Genomic DNA, 11,935 nt, shown 5'->3' on the forward strand with positions numbered 1-11,935 from the left:
TGCATCAAGAATTGCTTTCGCAACTTGACCAATTTAGATGAGAAATAATTACTACGGAAAAAACGAGAAATGACAGGAGATAAGGCTTTACAATGGCAATAACGAAGTCTCGCATCCACGCGCAGTCAGCCACGAGCTGAGCATTCATGGTTGCCAAACCATCTTTTTCTTCCGCAACCTGCCTTGCCCGCGTCTCGGCCTCTTCCAGACGGCGGTTCACATCTCCAAGAATTGTCTCGCGAGCCTCCACCTCCTTACGAGACTTTTCCTGTTTGCAAAGAAATTCAAAGTATGAAAAGGCAATCTCAACATGTATAAAAAATAGACAACTCAAAAGGGGAATTCATACCTTGAGATCCTCTATGATTTTGGCCATCCTAGTGCGACCAACGTTAGCATCCGCAAGCTCCTTCACCGCAGCCTCACGGCGTGCCTCAGCTTCTTTCATGGTCGCCTCAGCTGCGGCTTTCTCCTTAGCAAGACCAGCATTTGCAGCCTTCAGGTTATTTATTTCCTGACGAAGACGCTAAAATTTTTTATTCTCTCTTACACAAGCTTCCTTCCCAAACTCGCACTCTTCAACAAGAAGATTAGTTAGAGAACGAACCTGTTGATGGCCCGCGGTTGCGGCCCATTGCTCTCGCTTATAGGCCTCGAAATTGGCCTTCTGCTTTGCCAAGCGCTCCTCAGCCGCTTGCACCTTCTTCATCGCAGCCGCATCTTCCTCATTCAACCGGGTAGTTTCCTCTTCCCTGAGAGCAAGGGAGGACCAGTCATCGAGAATCGCATTCCCGACTAAGAAACCCCCAACCAGATGAAGGGCAAGTTGGTGGTACAAACGTTCACGTCCACCGGCCTTTAGCCGCACTGCCTCAGTATGAGGTCTAAACCCTTTCAGAGCTTCCCTACAAAGGGAAGGATTGGTCATCACATCATCCCCTTGCAGAATACTCCAAAGAGGAGTGTGGACGTTCAGACCACGCACTTCGGAGTAAGTGCGATAATAATATTCCAACTCCGTTTCAGTTAGCTGGATCGAAGGTTGGTCTTCACCCCCTAGCCCGCAACACCGGATCTCGGGACATTTTCTTAAGCGGGGGACTTCTGTTTTTTGTCCCCCTTAACTTCACCACCACCCCGCGGATCGATCAGATTGTCTGATGAATCCAGAGTATCATCAACAATCGTTGCCGCCGCGAGGTTCTCAAACAACCCCTCTACATTCTGAGTTGGGGGGTTCCTTCACTACTCAACACCTGCACTTCAGGCTCACCTTCCATTTTCTTCTCTACTTCAACCGTAACTTTCGGCAGAGAAGAGGGTGGAGTAGGGGTAGGTGGCTTTGTGATTTCTACAATATACAACGTTTGCCAGGAAAAGTTCTAACACCAAAAAACTTTTCATAAGTATGAAAGAACTTACCTACGGATACCGCAAGCATGTGCGTGCTGAGCACCGCCGCTCTAGGCCAGCGGAAAGCTGGCATCTTCGATTCACCAGCAGTGGCGGTATCACCTTTTCTCTTTTGCTCAACAAGGGGACTTGTACCAGCAGTCGCGCCACCTGCGCCGGAAGAAGAACCTGGTACACCCAAGCCCTCAAAAGTGTCAGACAGTATGACATAATCTTCAGATTTGCGTAATCGAGGGCGGAAGGTACCTGACGTAACCTGCTTAACCGGGATAGTCATAGGTTTCCCTGTTTTCTTCTTGTCCACAATAACTGCCGCAGGTGCGGTTTTTAACACCTTTCCCATCAGGGTCTCTAAAAGCCCCAAGATTACCTGCGGTAAACACAATTATTTCTAAGATAACAGATAACAAGAAGAATGATGTGCACAAAGCATAAATACTTTACCTCGCCCTTGCGGCAAAGGGCATCTAATGTAGCTTGGCTTAGAAGCCGGAAACCCCCAACAGTGGCCTCGTACCACCCTTCTTCCCCCTCACCGCATTCAACCACTTCAATTTTACCCTCAATCTGACGCAAAAGTTCTCCAGAATTGCACCACTACAACAAAATCACCAATGCAATATCAAGGAATGACAGAACTTCATGAAAGCCAAGACAGAATAAATTACCTTTGTCTTGTTCCTTCACTACAAACTTCTTCTTCACACCCGGTCTGTTCTGCAGCATCATCCGCAAATACTGCAACTCCTTGTTGCCTAGTGCCATCAAGGGGACGGCTTGCAAATGAGTAGCCCAGTCTTGTTTTCCCACCGCGGGAGACTTATTTTCTCCTTAGCAATGTCCCCAGTCACATTCCTAAAATGCGGCTTACAAGTAACCACAGCCTGCTTCACATAGAAAAATTTGGTTTTCCACGCGGCAAAACCCTTGGCTCCGGCATAATCTTGGGCGCATTTTTACGCAAGCAGAATGAATAAAACCCAAGCTGAACATGCATCAGCTGGTAGAACCGCCGGAAGTCCTCCACTAACGGCTCGATATTCTGGGAACGGAAACAATACTCGAAACGAGCACGTACCATTCCCAACGGACTAAGCTGAGCAATATGAATATTGTAGTATTCCAGCAAGTCCACCATAAAAAAACCGTCAGTAGCAGCCGCAGGTTGCAAGTACCGAAGAAGTCGGCAAACATGGTAACCATACCAACAGGAGCATCAGCCGCCGTATCATGGTAATAATATAAAAAAACATGGTAACAATATAAAAAAAACTTTTGTGGCAGATTAAAAAAGTGCCACTAAATATTTTTTTAATTAAAAAATAATAACTTGGTACATGCTTTTATTTTCCTTGAAAGACTACAAGTATGGATGCATTACAACTGAAGAAAAAAAAATTACACGTGAAACATGAAAAGGTACGTAGGTATATATGGGGTTCACAATAAATCTATTTTTCTAATTAAAAATAATAACTAGGCACATGCATAAATTTTCCTAGAAACACATGCTTATCATCCTAGATTTCAATTAATTGTTTGATTAATAACATATAAAAAAAATAAATAGTTTATTCTCCTAGTTTGTGGTTCTTGCGCAGATCTGGTTCGATCTTGTTTGATTTTTTTTCTGGAACGGCTCTGGTTTTCGATGATAAACCTCCTATTTTCATCCATTGTGTTGTTGTATTCAATCGCCTAAAACATCAGGATCACCGGCAAGTTTGACAACGGAATTGCTAGCAGTAATCTCCACCTTCACAAATGGTTAAAAATGAAAGGTTTGGATGTTTGATTACTATGCAACCTGATAAGAGATAGATACTTTATATATCCTTTTAGTATTTTAATTAAACAAACAAAACTTGGTTATGTGCAATTCGATGAGTTTATGTACAACTCATTTTTAATTAAACAATACAAAGAATATATAATTTTAAACTTTTATTAATTTATCTTCTAAATGTATTTAACTAGTATTTTTGTCCTGACACGTTGAAGCTAGTACAACAATTTTCAAATGAGAAATCAAATTACTATAAAAAACAAATAGTATTTATGCATTTATGAAAATCCAAACGTCAATTATTTTTCTAATATGGTCGGAACAAACATAAAAGCAAGTCATCACTTGTGGAAATTTCAATTTATCAAGAAGCACCAGCGGATCATATGTATCGTCTTAAAACTAATTAAGTAATAAGGATATTAATTCATCCTAGCAGTGAGTTTGTTAGAGATGTGTTGGTTAGAGTGATCAGCAATAGGAGGACCATCTGTGCAAGTCTTAACCTCCTCAAACAGCGCTCTATCGTACGTTACAGTTGCATTGGCAAATTTGAACACGAGGTTTTGGCCAACCACTGTGACGTCGTACATATCTATCCATTCGCCCGATGGGAATTGATTCTTATGGCCTCTCAACCCGGAAATTTTACCGAAGGTGATCTTTCCAGTAAACACCGGGGCGAAGTAATTGAGGTATACGTACTGTACGTAACATGGTTCCTTAAAGTGGATGGTGAAGTTGAAAGTGGGTGGCAAAAGGCCTGCGGGGGATATAGTGAAAGCTTCGACGGGATCAGGTATAAGGCCGGGCGGAAATCCAAGTAGTTGGAGAAGTTGGTGTAAGTTTAAGTTTGGGTTTGGGGATGCAGCTAAGGTGGAAGGTGTGAGTGCGACAATGGCGGGGAGGAGGAGGAGGATGTGAGAAGCAGTTGCCATGGACGTTAAATATATGTATTGCTTCTTAAGTTAAGTTATGAGGATGTGATAAGAAGAGAGTGTAGTATATATAGGCAACAAAAGCCTATGATCGATTTCAAAAATCAATTTTAATTAGTATTATAAATTTATCATCACCTTTTTTAATATACATCATCATCATCATCATGACAAGGGGCCAAAATAGTACATGTTTAACTAACAATTAAGAAACGTGGTTATAAATAAGTTATAATGAATGTACACACAAGGTCCCACTTCACTCACAAATACTGGGTATGTTTGGTAAAAGTAGCTGGTGGCTGAAAGTTGATAGCTGGTGGCTGGAAGTTGGTAGTTGTAGCTTTTTAGATATATTTGGTGTTTGGCAGAGTAGCTGGAGCTTTTAATAAAATGTATAAAATGACCAAAATGGACATAACTAAAAATTTAAAAAGTTTGTGCATTAAAAAGTTTATTATCTTTAGAGGTTAAAATAGTTATTTTTTCCCTAAAAGCTTGTAGCTCCTTCTAAACACTACTAGTAGAAGCGTTCAACCAAAAGCTTCAAGCTCCTAACCTAAAAGCTTCAAGCTCCTTCAACTAAACAAGGTTTTTTATCAAGTATGATATTTTTCTTAAAAGATTAAAACTAAAAGCTGCTAAAAGCCTCTAAAAACTCCATGCCAAACTACGTGTTCTATTCATCTATCAAGTATTTTCTCCATTTCTATTTCCAAATTTAACCAACTTATTATTATTATTATTATTATTATTATTATTATTATTATTATTATTATTATTATATTATTATTATTATTATTATTATTATTATTATTATTATTATTATTATTATTACTATTATGACATTGACATGATACCATCAATTGTAATTATAATTTAACTACAACCGTAATCTTGAATTTATTTTCATGAAAGTTTTCTTATAAGCATTGATCTTTAAAGAAAATAAATATGATTAGTTGATGGATTTGTCTACAGAATTTTAAGTTTTGGCATAAAGTATCAAATCATTTTATGATGTGATATAAACATACCTTTAAAAAAAAGTAAAAAAAAGGGTCAAGTTGCAAACCTTCTAGGCAGTGACGGACCCAGAAAAATTTCTCAAGGGGTGCGGATAAGAGGTTTAACCAAATTTTCAAGGGGTGCGAGGAGAATTTTACCTTATAAAATACACTAAATTTTTTTTTTCAAGGGGTGCGCCCGCCCACCCTGGCCTCTTACTAGGTCCGCCCTTGCTTCTAGGTCAACTCAACCCGTTTTGCTAAACGTTGTTTTTTTTTTTTTTTTGGTTTGACTAGAAACTGATCAGTTTTTTGGGCTCGACTCAAACCCAACTTAACTAAACCAAAACCTACAAATCCTTAATTAGGTAATTGTCGTATTTTGATATTGTGATATAAATTCACACGCATACTGATACTGATGACTCTTATTGATTAGTTTGAATGATGATTGTGACAATCGTTCTTATTTTTCTTCTTTATTCAAACTCTGGTTGACAACCCGTTTTTCTTATGTATTCAAACCCCAATCGATAACCCATTTTTCTTGTGTATCCACCCGATTAACAACCCTTTGCCTTCATTGGTATTGGGATATTAATAATTCATGGAGTTAGGGTCGTATTTCATTTAAACCATTTCTTTCACCACTATCACTATTCATTAATGCTAGTTTCATTAAGTTTCTTATCATCAGTGACATTTATTGTAGGTTAGGTAACTTGTTTGTTTGCTTTTTTTTATAAACGTAACTTTCATTAAAACACACCGGCCGACCTAAACCGAGCCGACCAACAAAAAGACTACAAACTTACATATTTATAAAAGCACACCAATCCCTTCACGTTATCCCTTTATACTTCGATCTATTGGAAAACCAAAGAAACCCAAGTGCTTTAATCTCACTATGTTTTCTATTATAACCTGAGTGTTGGAAAATCTAGCATTATTTCTCGCTCTCCATATACTCCAGCAGCTAATCATCATAATTCCTTGAATCGCTTCCTTTTTCTTCTTAGAAACATTAAGATCTTTGTGAATACCAAGCAAATCCTTAACCGAAAATGCAAAAATATTGGGAATCTTGCACCAAGAAGAGATGTCGTTCCAGACAACTGATGCGACCTGACATGCGGTAAAGATGTGTTTCGTAGACTCCTCCTCCGAGTTGCAAAGAGCACACGAGGAGACTGAAATCGTAATGTTCCTTTTTATGAGAGCTTCGGCCAACGGAATTCTATCCATTTCCGATCTCCACATATGAATATTACATTTTGCAGGAATCCATTTGCACCACTCCATAACAAACCTGTTTTCCAGCCTCACTTCTTCACTAAAAAGCTGTTTGACCGACTTAACCGTGACACTGCCGTCCGAACTCCGAGACCAGCTCCACCGATCAGCGTCATCCGCGAGAACTGGACATCATTAAAAGCGAACAAAGCTGAGAAAAACTTGACAACTGCTCCGGGGAACTCAACGCCGAACTCCAACTCTAAGTCGTCTCAATATCGAAACCATTTCTTCTAATTTTGTCTGCCACCATACATCTTTTGGCAGTGTCCAATCTAAATAATTCAGGGAAACAAGTTTTTAAAGGCTCGTTAGCTAGCCACGGATCTAACCAGAACTTGATATCTTCACCGTTACCGACAATTCCTTTGAAAAATTTTCTTAGCGGCAGCCCTCCCACTTTAATGTTAACAAAGATTTTAGCTATATTACTCCAAACTCCGTTGAGAGACTTTTTAAACGGAATACATTCCCAACCCAACCTACTAGAATGAAGAGCAACAATGACTCTCCTCCAAAGGTTATTTTTTTCCGTTTTATATCTCCACCCCTATTTCGCTAAGAGAGAAATGTTAACATCTTGCAATTTACTTAAACCAAGTCCTCCGTTTTTTTATGACTCGTGACCCTATCCCACGCCACCCAATGCATCTTTCTTTCTTCCGAGGAGCCTCCCCAAAGAAACTTTTTAATCAAAGCTTCCAAGTCCAATATCACTTTCTTCGGAGCTCTATAAAGAGAAAAATAATAAGTTGGAAGACTTTCCAACACCGCTTTGTTCAACACAACCCTTCCCCCTATCGACAACATGTGAGATTTCCAAGTAGCAAGATGAGCTCTAAACGTATCGAGCACCGGTTGCCAATTTGAAATCCGATTCATGTTAGCTCCAACTTTTAAGCCAAGATATTTAAACGGAAGGCATTCCGGTTTACATCCCACCTTGATTGCCATTTCCTCTATCTCATTTGAAATCCGATTCATGTTAGCTCCAACTTTGTTTGCTTGCATAAACAAGGTAATTAAGATAAGTTAAAAGTGCAAACATCTTATCTCATTTTTCTAATCAAAGTGAATGATTTATTTAAAGCCCCGCTTCTGGTATGCGCATATAATGTATATATGTGTGGGCACTCGAAAGGCAAAAGTGAAAGTGCACTAAATTTAAACGTTATTTTTTTAATTTCACGAAAATAACGTTAAAAAGGGGATGGTTAATCATGCATCTTGTGATGGCGTTGATAGTCGAAAAACAAGGGGGTACGTGCACTAATCGGCCTTTGGCTCAATTGCGGAGTGTTATGTGTCTTATGTCCAATGTTTGGTGCAAAACTACTATCGAGTCAGGAGGTTTCACTGGAAGCAGTCTCTCTATTCTTACAGGGTAGAGGTATGACTGTTTACATCTTACCCTTATCAAGTCTTACCTTAACTTTGGTATTGGTGGAATTTATTGAATATGATGATGATAAAAATTACTTTGTATGAGATTAACAACAGTTGCATTACACGGTTTAAATTTAATAATTAATAATTACTTAAGATCAAATTCAAGGTTAACTTATGTGAAGAAGTGGGGATGGTCCTTAACCAAATTGACTAGCATGGTTTATTTGACTTTTTGCTTGTGATAAAAAGTTGGTAGACCCTCTTGCCTTGTTTACTCATCCAATTAATGTAAGCATTTTAATTATTCCACTAGTACCACAACTTACTTCAAACCCCACCAATATCATCTGTTGTAGGCTCTATTAAACGTTGTTTAAGTTAGTGTTTGGTTTACAGGAATGAGAGGTGAAATGGAATGAACTATTGCGAGGTAATAGAAAAAAGTGTGTTTGGTTGGTCAACGTAATAGAATCACCTATTACATAACTCATTTCATTTCCTCAAATTCATTCCATCCACTCCCCCTTTTTTTCCCATTCCATCTCTCAGCCTACGTCACAAACACCGCCCATCATCTCCACCACCTGCCATCGTCACCACCCGCCACCAACCTCCGCCGACCACCACCACCGTCCTCTGCCGCCACCGCCGCCCGCCGCTACCGCCGTCGACTACCACCCGCCATCGCAAACCACCGCCACCCCGACCACTACCGCCACCCTCTGCCGACCACCACCACCATCCTCCCCTGCCACCACCCGCTACCATCGACCACCACCACCCATCGTCGTCGCCGCCACCACCACCATCGACCACCACCACCGACCACCGCCACCCCGACCATTACCGCCACCATCCGCCGACCACCACCACCATCCTCCGCGGCCACCTCCCGATACCGTCGACCACCACCACCCACGTCGTTGTTGCCACCACCATCGCCGCCACCCGCAACCACCGACCACCGCCACCCCGACCACTACCGCCACTTCCGCCAACCACCACCACCATCCTCCGCGGCTACCACCCGCTACCGTCGACCACCACCAGCCACCGTCGTCGCCACCACCATCGTTGCCACCTACCTCCGCAGACCACCGCCAACCTCGACCATCGCCGCCACCACCGCTAACAATCGTCACCCACCAACCACCGCCACCCATCGCTGCCACCGCACCGATCACTGCCATCACCCATCGCCGATTTAATTAATTCCTCTGTTCTTATCTATCAAACAACACAAGGTAATGATTTATTCCTTTCCTGCATGGTAACCAAACAAGACTATGGAATGTAATGATGCATTTCATTTCTTTGTGCATTCCATTAACTCGTCCATTCCATTTCCTCATCTATTCCATTACGCCATACCAAACAGATTGTAAGTGTATGATTAATACGATTCTAATGTATTGTTCAAGATGGTGATTATATTCTTACATTTTATTTGAAACTAGAATTACGACCCGCCGCAATGCGGCGGGGATTCTTTAGTTATAACTAAGTCGATTTAGGACGCGCACGTTATGTTGAACCTGTCAAACGGGAAAAAATAGACGATGTAAAAACGTTCACTCACACACGCACGTTGCGTCGTGTTAACTCGCAAAATTTAGAACGAAAGGTAAAAACGTTAAACCAAAGACGCACGTTGCGATGTGTTAAGTCACAAAATTTAAAACGAACCATAAAGCGAAAAATTTGCTGAAAATGAAAACTATAAAGGACCAAAGTTGAAAGTATAAAAAGTGGTGATGATAGATTGCAAAAGATAAAAAGTTTTGTGTTAAAAGTAAAAAAAACAAATAGTTTTGGGTTAAAAGTAATTTATGAAATACTTTTGGGTGAAAAGTAAAAAAAAATTTTTTTTTTGAAAAAACCCCAAAGCCAAGATTACAACAAACATATGCATAGCCATTTTTTCTTTGAAAAACCCCCAAAGCCAAGATTATAACACATAAGTAAAGAAAATCAAAGTGGTTAAATCGCTAAAGATGAAAACTTTTGAATTAGAAGTGAAAAATCAAATTAATCAAAGGGGTTAAATTGTATAAGATGGAAACTTTTGAATTAGAAGTGAAAGTCGGCTTAGGCGGAGAGTACTCGGGGAATAATTGACCTGAGAGAACAGTACTCGTGCCTCGGCAGTCTACCTTGTAGCGAGTACTCGAGTAGTACTCGGAGCCTAGGCGAGACTTTTACAACCATGCCAAAGATTAAAACTTTAAATTTAAAATTGTTAAAGATTAAAACTTTAGGGCTAAAAAGGAAATAAAAATTAAAAATTTAAACTTAAATTGTCAAAGATTAAAGCTTTAGGGTTAAAAAGGAAAAATCTACTTTTTTTTTAAAAAAAAAAACTCCCTAAGCTAAATGTACAAGAACCTTATGCACAATGAAGTTGCTTATTTATATGTAAATAATATTACTGTAAACTTTTAATTATTAGGATAAAAATTAAATTATAATCCAAATAACCATGTTATTGCATCATTTATAGACCCTAAGGGACATCTTGATGGTAAGATGTCTTCTCTTTATTCTAAAGATAAAGAGTTTTAAATCCTGTAAGATGCAAATATAAGTGATAGGAGTAAGTTCAGATTAGGAGCCGTTCTAAAAAAGAGAGTTATATAATATACATGAATCATAATATTTATTACCTAAGGGGTGCGACCGAAAAATTCCAAGGGGTGCGGACGAAAAAATCTAAGGAGTGCGGACGGAATTTTCTTCGAAAATTTACATAAATTTTTTTTTTCTCGGGGTGCGCCCGCACACCTTGGCTTGGTGGTGGGTCCGCCCCTGTACATGATATAGTGATGTAACATACATCATCAAATATAGTGATATAGCATACATGATAAATATATTTTTATTTTAGCTCCTTGGTATTTAATTACCATGATAAATCGTAAAAATAAGGTAGAATATAGGAAAAAAAAAATTATTCTTTGATTACGCACATTTCTAGATGGTTTATAGTTAAAATACAAGCCTAATCTGGATGGGCATTGTCAAAGAGGAATGCGGGTACCGTGTATTACTTTTTTGGTTTTTAAAAGTCTATAACTCATTTATGATATTTAAAAAGTCTATAACTTATTTAACGTTTTTTAAAAGTCTATGACTTATTAATATGTAAAGAAAGTGTCTCATATTAGAAAAATTACACTAAGTAGTAGATATGGTCTGTTTATATTGGAATTCGTCTGCAAATATAATAAACTTTGTCATGATTTTATTTGTTAATACAGATGGGTATTAAGGATAAAAGTTGAAACGAGTTAAATGCTAGTTGATCATTTCGGTTAACAAAGCAATACATGAGTAACATACGAAACCCCCAAACTCCACGCCCCTCTATCCCCTTCTCTCCCCCTCTTCCTCCTTTCTCTCTAATAACCAACAACGTTAACGACAATGACAAACTATTTGGTCACCATACTCCGTATGTAGTGGCGGATTCAAAAAATTTTGCTAGTGGGTTCACAATTTTTAGATGCTCCATTTTTGTAGTACCAGACATAAATTTTCGGGTAGGTTCTGTGGTTCAGGTCGGGTCGACCCCTAACCACTTTTTGTTCAACATTTTAGCTTATTAAAAGTTAATTATGATGACAAAACCAATTTTATTACAATAAGAATCTTACATTCTTAACCTTTGAGCAAAACTGTCGATGAGGTTGTTCGGATGAAGTTTGGTGACCCAAATCAACCTATATAAAAGTAAATGATAAAAGTGACACATTTGTTTAAAATTATCAACTGTTGCAAAATAAAACAAACCACTTGTAATTTCTAGAAAGTAAAACAAACCACTTTGTCACTTTAAGTAGAACACAAAAAACACACTTGAGTTCTTTAAATTTTGCAGCAAAATTTAAAATAAAAAAGCAAACCATGGGTTGCATATTGAATTTCATTTTCTGTATTACCTTCAGCATCTACTTTAAAATCCCTTTTTCCATTTATCAAACTCTAAAGCTCTGACTAGATTGAATTTAACCTATCAAATGTTAAACACTATATGGTTGGATATTATGATTACATGATAATCCTTCACATTAAGTGACTAAACTATTGCATTTATGTTTGAATGGCAGAGT

This window comes from Helianthus annuus, chromosome 16 (genome assembly GCF_002127325.2).
Source record: "Helianthus annuus cultivar XRQ/B chromosome 16, HanXRQr2.0-SUNRISE, whole genome shotgun sequence".
Lineage (NCBI taxonomy): Eukaryota > Viridiplantae > Streptophyta > Magnoliopsida > Asterales > Asteraceae > Helianthus > Helianthus annuus.